The sequence below is a fragment of the Macrobrachium nipponense genome, chromosome 31 (genome assembly GCF_015104395.2).
Source record: "Macrobrachium nipponense isolate FS-2020 chromosome 31, ASM1510439v2, whole genome shotgun sequence".
In the NCBI taxonomy this organism is placed as follows: Eukaryota; Metazoa; Arthropoda; class Malacostraca; order Decapoda; family Palaemonidae; genus Macrobrachium; species Macrobrachium nipponense.
The window spans coordinates 58,410,482-58,422,981 of NC_061093.1; the positions used below are offsets into that span (position 1 = coordinate 58,410,482).

Sequence of the window (12,500 nt, forward strand, 5' to 3'; positions counted from 1 at the left end):
TAGCCATTAACGAGCAGTTAATGTATGTAGGTAAACGTGGACGCTGTGTTTACTGTAAAGAATAATAGTTAAGAAAAAAGGCCTAACTTTGAAAAAGATATCCACAAAATACACCTACTGAAAAGATACATATTTTAGAAACGCGTATTCAAAGCAGCCATAAATCAAAAGAAAAATGGAGCCACCCAATATTTAACAAAATACAAAGGCTCGTTCTCTGAACTTTCCGATATTAAATGAATGAATGTTTTTTTCCTCAGCCAACCAACATTAACATTACTTTTTGTTTGACGAACATTTTTTTTTGTCCGTTCATCGTTTTTTTTCTGAGCGATTTATATTCAGTCAAAGCGTATGATTCTATATTGAGAAATAATGTGAAAGAAAAAAACACCTTTTTGAGTTTTTTACACTTCCGTGTGTGTGTGTGTGTGTGTTTCACTTTGAGAACCCCGTGTCTCCTTGTATGAAAAGAGACATTAACGCACAAATTCAAATGTAGTTATTTGTTTGTCTCTCTGGGAAATACAGAGTAGTGGAGGCTCTTTCAACTCGATAACTGAATGACACAGTGCCTCTCTCGAGCTTTGTTGAATTGAGCTTTCAATAACATACTTATTAGCTGTTGACTGCTGTGAATCACGGCTCTGGTAACACAAACAGAGAGAGAGAGAGAGAGAGAGAGAGAGAGAGAGAGAGAGAGAGAGAGAGCCATGTATGTGAATGTTCAGTTTCTCTTCAATTTGCTAAACCAGGAACTAAGTTACGTATATCTTAGTTTTACCAGACCACTGAGCTGATTTCCAGCTCTCCTGGGGCTGGCCCGAAGGATAGATATATTTTTACGTGGCTAGGAACCAATTGGTCACCTAGCAAACGGGACCTACAGCTTATAGTGGGATCCGAACCACACTATATCGAGAAATTAATTTCTATCAACAGATATAAATTTCCTCTGATTCCGCGTTGGTCGAGCCGGAAATCGAACCGAGCGCGAAAACCACTCGCCCAGCGAGAAGCTAAAACCAGGAAACTCTATAAGGTCATTCTCACCCTTTGAGGTAAAATCATAATAAGATGTATGTCTCTCGTCTCCTCTCTCTCTCTCTCTCTCTCTCCTCTCTCTCTCTCGTACTTCTCTCTCTTCTCGTGCAATCGTTGTAGTACAAAAAGTATCAAACAAACGTGAAACATGATAAATTGTCAACTGATTAGAAATATAACTCTACAGCAAAAGTCAGCCATGATTGACAGGCCTCACGATTCGCGCGGAAACTAATACTGTATTTGGACGTAGAGAACAGACGGATAAATCTCTGTATCTTGGGAAGTTCTCGATAACTGATGTATTAAAACGTATTCTCGTCATTTGTAGTCGCTAGCTATATAACATTTTTAATTATTCAGTCTGGATTCGTTCTTTGAACCAGAAAATGAAGATTTGGTCTACTAGGAATAGAAAAATTGCCAATCGATTTATTTTATTTAATGTACATTTGAATAACTTGTATATGGATGCATGTTACGCATTTATATTTCTATAAATCATTCGCTTTATCATATTGAATGTACGCTCACGTAGACATGCATTTGATTCTGAATAAACGTACAAGTTTTTATGATTTAATCTTTCTATCATAATTAAAATGAGATCAAATAAACTATACCTACATATGTAACTTGCACATGTGCATTTTCTTATATCTAACGGTTTTATGCTAATTAAACACACAGGAGGTATATATACATAAATGCATGCTCAGGGGCGCGCATATTTATTCATTTATTTATTTATTTATCTAATAGCTACATGTCATTTAATCAATGTTTTCACAAGCTGAGCTCATGTGCATATTTATGCATTAAAAACATCTGCTGATTATTGCCGACGTTCTGAATAAAACATGCAAATATATTGCGCAAATGCATGCTTGAATATTGCCCAATTACATACAGTTGATATTTACTAAACTTCCGCGAACACGTCATCTATAAATTCCTGTTCACTCTCAGTCGCCACGGGAATATTTGGTCAAACTGATGTTATTCTATTTAGATCTCTCTCAGTTCATAAGTGGTTGAATGAGCACATTCCCGATGCAGAAACATCTCAATACATTTCCATCGCAGCTCTTAACACTTTCAGAAAGAGTAGACTAAAAGAGAATACCGTCTATCAAGGCGATCGAGATTCAGATGGCAGACCTGTACCGAGGGGGGCACGGTGGGGTGGGATGGGGGGAGGGGGGTGGGGGGGGCCGTGCTCGCCTAAATATTTCTGGCAGTCCATAATTTTCTGTGACTATCCTTTTGATTGAACTGTACTTACAAAGTAATAAATAACAATCTCTTGTTTTGTTTTTGGCAAGTTTTTTAAAATAAATTTTTGTATCAAACATTAACATCATTCTTTAGTAGTACTTCGGAAATACAAGAGTGATGATAGGAATATGATATATACCTATATACGGAATGCCATTTGTGAAAGAAAAACTCTGGGCACAGGATTGGATGGAAAGGTGGACATCAATCAGATCTCTACCTTTACAGTAGATAGACAGATGAATACAAAAGTAGGGAAAGGGAACTTATATGATATTGGGGGGATCTTTTGAAGAAGTTGCGGTTTTGTCACTAGTTTTTTTTTTTTTTTTTTTTTTTTGCATGACAGCTTTATTGGGCCGCTTTTTTTCTTGCTTTCTTTGAGGAGAGAGGAGAGAGAGAGAGAGAGAGAGGAGAGAGAGAGAGAGAGAGAGAGAGACAGACAGAGACAGAGAGACAGAGAGAGCAGAGAGAGCTAAGAAAAACACAAATTACCTAGAAATTAAGAGAGAGAGAGATAGCTAGGAAAAATACAAATTACCTAGATAAAAAAAAAAATAAATAAATAAAAAGAAAAATAAATAAAAATAAATGAAAATAAATATCCAGCCAATATCGGATCCATTATACCTTGGGAATAACTCACACCCAAAGGGTCAGGATTCAAATCTATGGCATTCTGTGGGTTGGGCATGGTGTCAGTGGCACTGTGGCACTCCGTCTCGAGAGATTGGAATTGATATTTTGGCTGCCGCTTCTGATAAATCCAGGTGTTCTGCATTAAGAACCAAATTCAACTCATATTCTCTATATGACTAAATACTTCATTTGTTACACAAAGCTATAACAAATTATGATTATTAATTCTCAAGCAATTCTTTTATATTGTATGTTTAATGTGCAATAATTTATCAACCCTTCCAAATGGAATTCTGCCCGCCAAGCGCACTGTCCCTGGCTAGGATTCCAATCAAGGAGAAAAATATAAATTGTCTTGTCGAATTCGGTCATCCTTCCATTACTTACTAATTATTCAGTATGAATCATAAGTGAATACGAAGGTGAATGCAAATATCTTTGCATCCACCTTCCTTCTCAATCACTTTTCTTTGACAAATATCAATACTTCATCTCAATTGGTGATTCGATTCGAGACGGGAAATCGGAATCTCGCTCAGAAACCCCTTTTCAATCTCTCTTCATTATCAAGGCTGGTAATATTAATCAAACAGAAAGATCTTTCCTGAACAGATTTTCAAACAGACTCGACCTCCAGAACTTAGTAGATCTCGCCCTACGTCACTCGTTGTTGACGACGACATACGATAATTATAACAATGAAGCAAGTTTGCGCTGATAACGACAGGTTTGCGACGAGGGTTGTCCCCCTCCGCTCTTGAGAAATTTTATGATTGCAACCAATATGCAGTCTTATGCAAGACTGTCTCAAAGGCGGTTTCCCTCCTCCCTTTGTTGCTGCAATGGCTTTCAACTCCTGTGTACATTTAACTTCGAAAGTGATCATGAAAAGCCCTGGTTATGATGATCTCGCTCCTCTGATGCATTTTTTTAAGTTTGTCTTTTTTTCAAAATACGCTGCTTTGTTTGTCATGTTCATGTTTGCAGTGATGTTCTGTTTCATCCTTTGTGTTGCTTCTCTCTCTCTCTCTCTCTCTCTCTCTCTCTCTCTCTCTCTCTCTCTCTCTCTCAATCTCTCTCTCTCTCTCTCTCTGTTTTGATGGCTGCCGCTGAGATCTCCCCTCATTCGTAATTGTTCTGTGTTGCAAAGTAAAGTTGGTTTTGGAGCAAGTGCTAACTTTTTGGCCGAAAGAAACAGGAAATTTCTCAGTCTACAGCTTTTTACCCTCAAATTTAAAAAAGGTCAATTACAAATTAAAAAGGTCCATTTCAAATTTAAGAAGGTCAATTTCAAATTAAAAAAAGGTCAATTTCAAATTAAAAAAAAAAAAGGTCAATTTCAAATTAAAAAAGGTCAATTTCAAGTAAAAAAGGTCAATTACAAATTATAAAAGGTCAGTCCCCAATTGAATGAGGTCAATTTCAAATTGAAAAAGATAAAAATCAAATTCAAAAAGTTCAAATTCAATTAAAATGGTGAAAATCAAATTAAAAAAACATGGACTTAAAAATTAAAATTAATAATGAATAAATTCAAATTACAATAAATGTCCATAATAAAAAAAAAAAGGTTTTCAAAATGGTTTTACATGTGCGAAAAGCATAGCCTAATTTTAATGTGACCTAATTTTGAAGTGGCCATTTATATGTTTGAAATTGACCTTTTTTTAATTTGAGGGTAAAAATCTGTAGAAATATGACATTTTCAGTCCCCACTCTTTTATCTTCGTCTTTGTTCTTGCCATAGGCCTCCCGTTGGATCATAAAAGGCACAAGATTCCCTCCCCCGTCGGCCTCAGCTTAAAAAATCATATAACTGGTTCGGCATTGATAGAGAGTATATAAGGCCAATGAAATGCCAATATGGTCCTGTGTTTCCAGTTATATAAACAAGAAACAAAAAGTTACACAAAGTCACCTTGATAAAATACTAGATACTTTTACATGAATGAAACATTTCAATTTGGTAAACCTAAAAAAAAAAGGAGTTGTTTTCCGACTTCTTATAAATCAACATTCCATCTTTACTTGCAAGCCCAGTTTCAGTTCTATGCTTTGCATTGATGGAAAATTTCAAGTTCATTGGAAAAAGATATAAAAACAATTTCACTGTGACTGACGTTTAAGTCTTTCAGCATTTATCTTGGCTCTTTAGATTAAACCTCGGATAGACTGGAAGCAGAGTAGCCATATTTATTATCAACATTGTTTAAACCAGCCACTGAGCTGACTATCATCTCCCATATGGGCTGGCCAGAGTAGCCATAAAAAAGTTGCAATGGTAATAGTGATAGCTTTATTCATTATGTGAAATGTTTGCGGCATTGCTAGGCTATTGCTGACCATTGCTTATATGAAAAGTGCATTAAGACCCAAATGGCCGTCAGAGTAACGTCAATAGCCAATGGAGTTTCAATGACTGCTGCTTGATTTCCATCGACCTAACATTGGCAAGGGATTTCTCAAAGGCTTTTGGAGATTTTACTGCTACTATCACAAATCCCGTCACTGGGAGAGAGGAGAGAGAGAGAGAGAGAGAGAGAGAGAGATAGAGAGAGAGCGGTCGTGTTTTAAATCACGGTCAATTATGGTGGTATTTTTAACACTCTGGAATAGTGCTTTGTATTGATTAAGAGAGAGAGAGAGAGAGAGAGAGAGAGAGAGAGAGAGAGAGAGAACTGCCGATGGATAAAATATTCTCCACTAATCGAACAGCTGTCAGTATTTTATGATGCTCGTTCAAGTTATTCTTACACCAACAAGGGTCCTTCTCTCGTAGCATCATGTAAAAAAAAAAGAAAGTATAAAAAGAAAAATAGTAGAAATAGTATCAGGAAATCGACGTTGTTAATTTAACAGGCAGGACACCAATAGCGTCAATTTCCCGATAATCCATTATGGATGGCAGTATTAATTATGATAAACGCTCTTGCTGATGACAAGAATGGCAGATATTTTAAGAGAGATATTGTCGTTTTCCAGGATATTCACATCAATGGCAATGCTATCGAATGGAATGAATTATCCATTTAAAAAAAGACTTAAAAAAAAGAATGATATAATCTTCCAGCTTCTTTTCAGCTTCGAAATTCTTGTTATAGGTGGACGTTAATAGCGATTATAATAAGGAAACACGCTGACATGCCGTTACCTACGTCACCCAGATTGGAGAGAGAGATCGCGTCGGTCTGTGTGGCATCAGCTCATTCGCGAGATATGATTTCGGCGAAAATCTGTGGAAAGATGATTGCTATGGGAATTGGGAAGCGTCGATTACATTTTGAGATGGATCCTGATCGGGTGCAGGCCAATATTATTTTTTCGGAGGTTAGTTGGTGTTTTTCTGGTGTAAGTCGATTTTCACTTATATAGAAGGAATTAAGCATTTTATCTTAATGCAAAAAGGCCAACGGGACGGGTACCCACCTCCCCTTATTCCACCCAAGCTTGAGAATTATGGATTGGTGGAACAGAGTAGGTCTACAGAGTGGTCTAGAGAGGGCTGCCCTTGGAAGAAGGGAATGAAACAGAATATAACTCAAAGACCATGTCCTGGGACCGGTGAGACCATTCAGCGCTGAAAAATGAATTAGTGAGTAAAATGGTGTTAAAGCCGTAGTGGAGGAAATCTCGCAGAAAGAAATATGAATGGGAAGTACAGTAAAAGGAATGGAAAGGGTTGCAGCTACAGGCTAAGGATTCTGGTTTAAGTTTTTATGATATTAATTTGAAATGAGGAAGAGATAAGAGCAAAGAGAAAAAGGACCAGTAGAAACAACTGTTAATTAAACTTAAAATAACGCCAAGAAATCTAGTTTAAACATTGGGATGATACGTTGCTGAAATGAAAGACCCAAACTCATAAACAGAAGAGAATGTAACGGTTTGAAAGGTCATTTACGAATTAAACCTGAAGTCTGACAACAGCCAGGCCTCTTTCAAGTTATCACAAAACTTTCCTATCAAATAATAAAAAACGATTCTGCCTCTGTTTGATCAGGTAAAAAAAGAAAGACAAAGTCGCGATGTCGAATAAAGGCCAGATTCATTGTAGCTTTCAGTATCGGATTTGTTTGCTCGCTGTGATAACAAGGCAAGAAAGAGCCTTCAGATGGAGTCCAGGACCGTGAATCCAGTTTTCTCTCTTCTAATTCAGGTTTCCATCAAACGCTCAGCCAACAGTGACTTGGAAGTTGATATGTGACATTCTATTTATTTCCTTATTAAGTTTTACCTTCCAGTTTTTTTATCCAGTCCTTAATATAGACTCGTAGTTTATCCAGTCCTAACATAGATCCAGTTGTTTATCCAGTTCTAATATAGATCCCAGTTGTTATCCAGGCTTATATAGATCCAGTTTGTTAATCCAGACATAGATCCAGTTGTTTATCTAGTCCTAATATAGATCTAGTTGTTTATCTAGTCATAGATCCAGTTGTTTATCTAGTCCTAGTATAGATCCAGTTGTTAATCCATCATAGATCCAGTTGTTTATCTAGTCCTAATATAGATCCAGTTGTTAATCCAGTCATAGATCCAGTTGTTAATCCAGTCCTAAATATAGACCCAGTTGTTAATCCAGTCATAGATCCCGTTGTTTATCCAGCCCTAATACAGATCCAGTATCCGGTCCTAATACTATAGATCCAGCTGTTTATCGAGTCATAATATAGATGTTGAGATATAGCGAATGTCTTCTCCTTTTATCATAGTTTTCTAAATGTTTATCCAACCGAATCTTACGAGACGTTCAACGTCTTGAATATTCTTCAACCGTTTTCCAGCTGATGAGATCTGACACCGTTTTAATTCATATTCGTCTTGTTTATTTCAACTTCTAAATTTACATACGACCATATTGTAGATGATAAGACTACGGAATTTTGTTTAGTCTTAATACCTTAGCCTCTACACATTCACCTAACCACACTGCTTTAAATGAGATGCTACATTTCTGTTTATTCATTATAATAAAACCTTTGTCATTGTTAATCCTGGTGCAAATGTTCACTGATAACAATTTACTAATTTGATGAGAAATACACAGCTATTTACGCAGTTAAACACCTCGTTATCAAACGTCGATGCCGTGTAGCTTGATCTAATGTATACTCCTACAGGGTTGGTATTTACGTGAAAAAAAAAAAAAAAAAACTGAGAAACATCACTTTGAAGAATAATTATCTCAGTAAGGAAATTCCATATTACTTCATGAATTTTGATGGACTCAATTACCTTCTTACAATTCATCATGTTGCTAACTATATCTCTGTTAGAATCTCAACAAAAACGTCAAAACTGGGGGGAGAGGAAACAAGAAAGGTCGGAGTTTAGCCACAAATCCAGAGTCGATTCCATCGCTAACATTTAAGAAATTTATCGTGATAAAATTCAATCTCTAAAGCCATTGCCAACGGTTAGTCATCAGTTGGGTAAGTGTTCGTTGGCAGTGAACCAAGAGATGGTATTAAGTAATTAGATGAGAGGATGCTGACCATACGGAACCCATTAGACAGAGAAGCCACATTGCGTTGAATTAACGTTATATTTCTTAAGCTGAACATTAACCGGCGCGCAAAGCTGGATTCATCTCCGCAACTGTGTACTATATGGCAAGGATCGTTTTCTCGGTAATTATATCTTTATCTTTTATTTGCAAATCATTTCACCTTTTAACTGGTGATTGTCGAGAAAAATAAGTTAACAGTTTTCGCGAATTTCTCTTTTTCTTCCTTCAAAAGTCCTCGAGATTTTAACAAATTTCATAAGAGAAGGAAAGTGGAGATACTTGTTTTATTGTATCTTCACCGATTGCGTCCCATCTTGACGTACACATTAAGGATCTTCATGCACTACATGAGTGAAATTGTGTTCTTGTAGACTGAGCTACTTTAATTAACAATGAATTTTGTTTTATGTAGTAGTGGCCTGTACTTCTACAATACCAGGTTGTTGTTTCTCTCGAGAGAAGGAAGGAAAATAGGTAATCTTAATAGTCCTGTAGAAGGTTCCAGGTGGTCAGTCAGGGGCCATCAGCTATACAACAACTACCTTGCTATATCTACGGTAGTGAGGTGCTTACAGCAGCGTGGTTTAGTAGCGAAAATAATTTGTTCATTTTAACCAGAGATGATTTTTAGGCTTTAATAAAAGCCAATTCTAAAAGTATTGACAGAGATTTTTTTAGCCCTTCCAATTATTTCTTATTGGTTTGATTATTTATGTTCGTTCGCAAACTATGGTCTTTTCTAAAATATCCATTGATGGCACCTTCTTGTGCATGTAGATCTATATAAGAGCGAGAAAGGCTAATTGATTGGTGTTATTTATCTGGCGTTGCAGCTGAAATATCCTAACGAATGAAAAAAGGCCTGTTAATCATAAACAAGGAAAAAAAAACCAGAGGGAATAGGACAGTGAATATCACATGTTTTTGACATTTGACTTTATATATAAGATTTTTCTTAAAAAGTGGTAGAATGGAAGTGTTGCAATGTATAACAATATTTGTTTTTCTACCGTCATGGGGTTTTTAGAATTTATTTCTATGGAAGCAATTATTTATCTATTTTTTGGCTTATTTCTATTTGTTATCGCATTGCTTTGCGTCATCTTTTCTCCTTCAGTTCTGTGGCATCTCTTTTGTCAAGTTCATGTCCTGGTACACCTTTCAGACCTTTTGCTGTCAGTTTCCGTTTCAGCGCTGAATGACCTCATAGGCTCCAGTGCTTAGCCTTTGGCCTAATTTCTATATTCAACTCAACTCATTTTGTTTGTTCCTTGTGATTTTTTTTCATATCAACGAGAGAATTGTGTTTTTGAAAGTCTCATTGTTCCTTTAATTCCTCCTCAAATGTATATATGAAGACATAACTAATACGTCGTTGGAATTATCATGGGATAGAATTGATAATTATAATTATACTTTTATAGCGACAGGGTTCCTGCATGCATAGGTCGATTGCCAAATTGAATAATAATAATGAACGCTGTAACTGAATGTTCGAATAAAGTTGAGACCAGGACGCTCGGTGAACTCTTTCTAAACCTGGGTCCAAAATGCGCGAATAAGATATTCTCGGGAATATCACGAGGTGAGGATCTCTGGCATCCTTTATAGGATCTTTTGGAGTAGAAGTCTAACAAGCGCTTTCGAGCCTTTTCCTGATTTTATTTTTTAGAAATGCAACATTAAATTTGAATTGTTTCTTCCCTATCTTACTCTTTTTTTATATATATATATCAGTTTTGCTACATTTCATGCATTTGATCAATAATAGGTTTTATATTAATTCCCACTATTTAGAGAGAGAGAGAGAGAGAGATAGATAGATAGATAGATAGATAGATAGAGAGAGAGAGAGAGAGAGAGAGAGAGAGAGAGAGAGAGAGAGAGTAAATATACCAAATATGGAAGGGTAGTATAAAGAATTAAAAATCCTAGAGATTTGAAGAGCATTATGCAAAGATAAGCAAACAAGGAGAGAGAGAGAGAGAGAGAGAGAGAGAGAGAGAGATGAAAATTATGTATTTGTCATGGTCGCTGAAAAATGTATATTGGTAAAGATTATCCCCAATCACGTATCAATGATTTACTAGATCAAGTTCAGTGTTGAAAATTATATAGTCAAATGCGGCATTTTTTTCTCAGTCAAGTAGGGCGTTAAAGATTATTAATATTAAATCAATAAAACCCTGTTTTTCTTAATCATCAAGTGTGTAAAAGAAAATCTTTCCCATAGTAGATTCACATCAATCGTGCATCTGATGTCTAGGCCAGTCCCTTACGAAGCTCCTGATTGGCTGTTGATAAGCCAACTCACAGTGCTGAAACTCGTCTCAGTCTCTCTCGAGAGTTCACCATAGGCAGGATGTATGTTCCACATCTCCTGAGATATACTTTTGAAAGACGTATCCTTCAGGAGGGGTGGAGCATACATCCGTCCTACCTATATGAACTCTCGAGAGGGACTGAGATTTCCAGCCCTGTGATTGGCTTATCAACAGCCATCAGGAGCTTAGTAGGGGACTGGCCTAGACATCAGATGCACGGTTTGATGTGAATCTACTATAGTAATACTGACTTGCTCAATCAAGTTAGGTGTTAAGAATATATCAAGCCAACATATCGCTGTTTTATGGAATATGTTAGAATGTTGAAACTTTATAGCATTTTTTTTATTTGTTCTTAGCACTGCATATTGCAGTCTACCTTAGATAAAAATATAGCATTAATATTTTTTATACATAACAGAATATTTGAAGAGAAGGCTCTATAGTCTGAAATATTAATTTTGGTGACCTGTAACCTATAGAATGTAACGACAATTGTCACAATAAACGGAAGTCTTTCCACGAGACCATTTAATTAAATTTAGAGCTCTAGTGGAGTGTACATAATTATACTTTCTCAGCAGCTAAGGGAACGAAAATCAGTTGCGATTCTGATGACATATTTTCCTTTGCAACGTCTGCAGTCGCCATCGAACAGTGGAGATTAGTCGAGGTCAATTGGAAGTTATATGAAAAATGAAACGTTTTTAAAAAATTTTGCTATGAATCACTCACTGAACTGACGTAGGCAGGTTAATGCAGAGAGAGAGAGAGAGAGAGAGAGAGAGAGAGAGAGAGAGAGAGAGAGAGAGAGTAAATTTGGAACTGGCGCCTTGAGAATTGCCTCCTGCGTTATTACTTGTCAGCCGCACTTGACGGTTGACAACTGATATCAAACACTAATTTTCAGGTAAACCGAAGGTTATAAGTGACAGCTAGAAATAATCTGAAGATGTTTGTAAGAATTCATACTTCTTTTCCTTTTCCTTATACACGCACATATGTATATATATATATATAATGAATTTTTATCACATCACCGTGTTTTCATATACATGCATTAAGTTACCAATGTCCTTTCATACCCAATTCGCTCTACTTCGGAATTAATATAGTTTCATATATGTTAACGGAAGAGGAAGTCTTCAGTTGATAAGTTTCGTCCTCTCGTGGATTCGAACCAGCGCACAGTAAAATACCCCCCCTATTATGACCGAACTTACGCCAATACAATCCTCTTCAAAGCTTAGCTGTTTGTTTATGTTTGGTTGTTTAATGACGGTAGTCAATGATTATCTTATTGCTGGAACTCTAATAGGATTTATAGCGTACTAGATCCTACAATTCAAATATATAATGAAGCCTGGTTTTGAATGATATCCGACAAAATAAGATTACTCGAATTTCTATCGTTCATAAAACCGTAGAACTGTTGACTGCATGTGACACGCTAGATTTTCTGCAGATATATATTGTAGACATTTGTATGGTAAATAATGAGAAATTTCTTTAACCCGCTTAAGCCGCAAATAAGAGAAGAAACGTAATGGCTTCAGAAATGCCTCATGTCTTTTGTGTACGATTTTGTACACTTTTATGAGTTTCTTTTGAAAACAGTTTTTTTCATTTGTTTTAATATTTTGACACGTTGCTTGTAACAGTGTTATGGTTATTTTTCACCGCTTCTGTGTCTTTATGAATGCTAT

At 36.2% G+C, this 12,500-nt stretch overlaps 1 pseudogene; it reads right to left on the bottom strand.

Moving 5' to 3' along the window:
* The window catches only part of LOC135206870 (glutamate receptor ionotropic, kainate 2-like), a 41,204-nt pseudogene that overhangs the window by 7,772 nt on the left and 20,932 nt on the right, over positions 1-12,500 (bottom strand).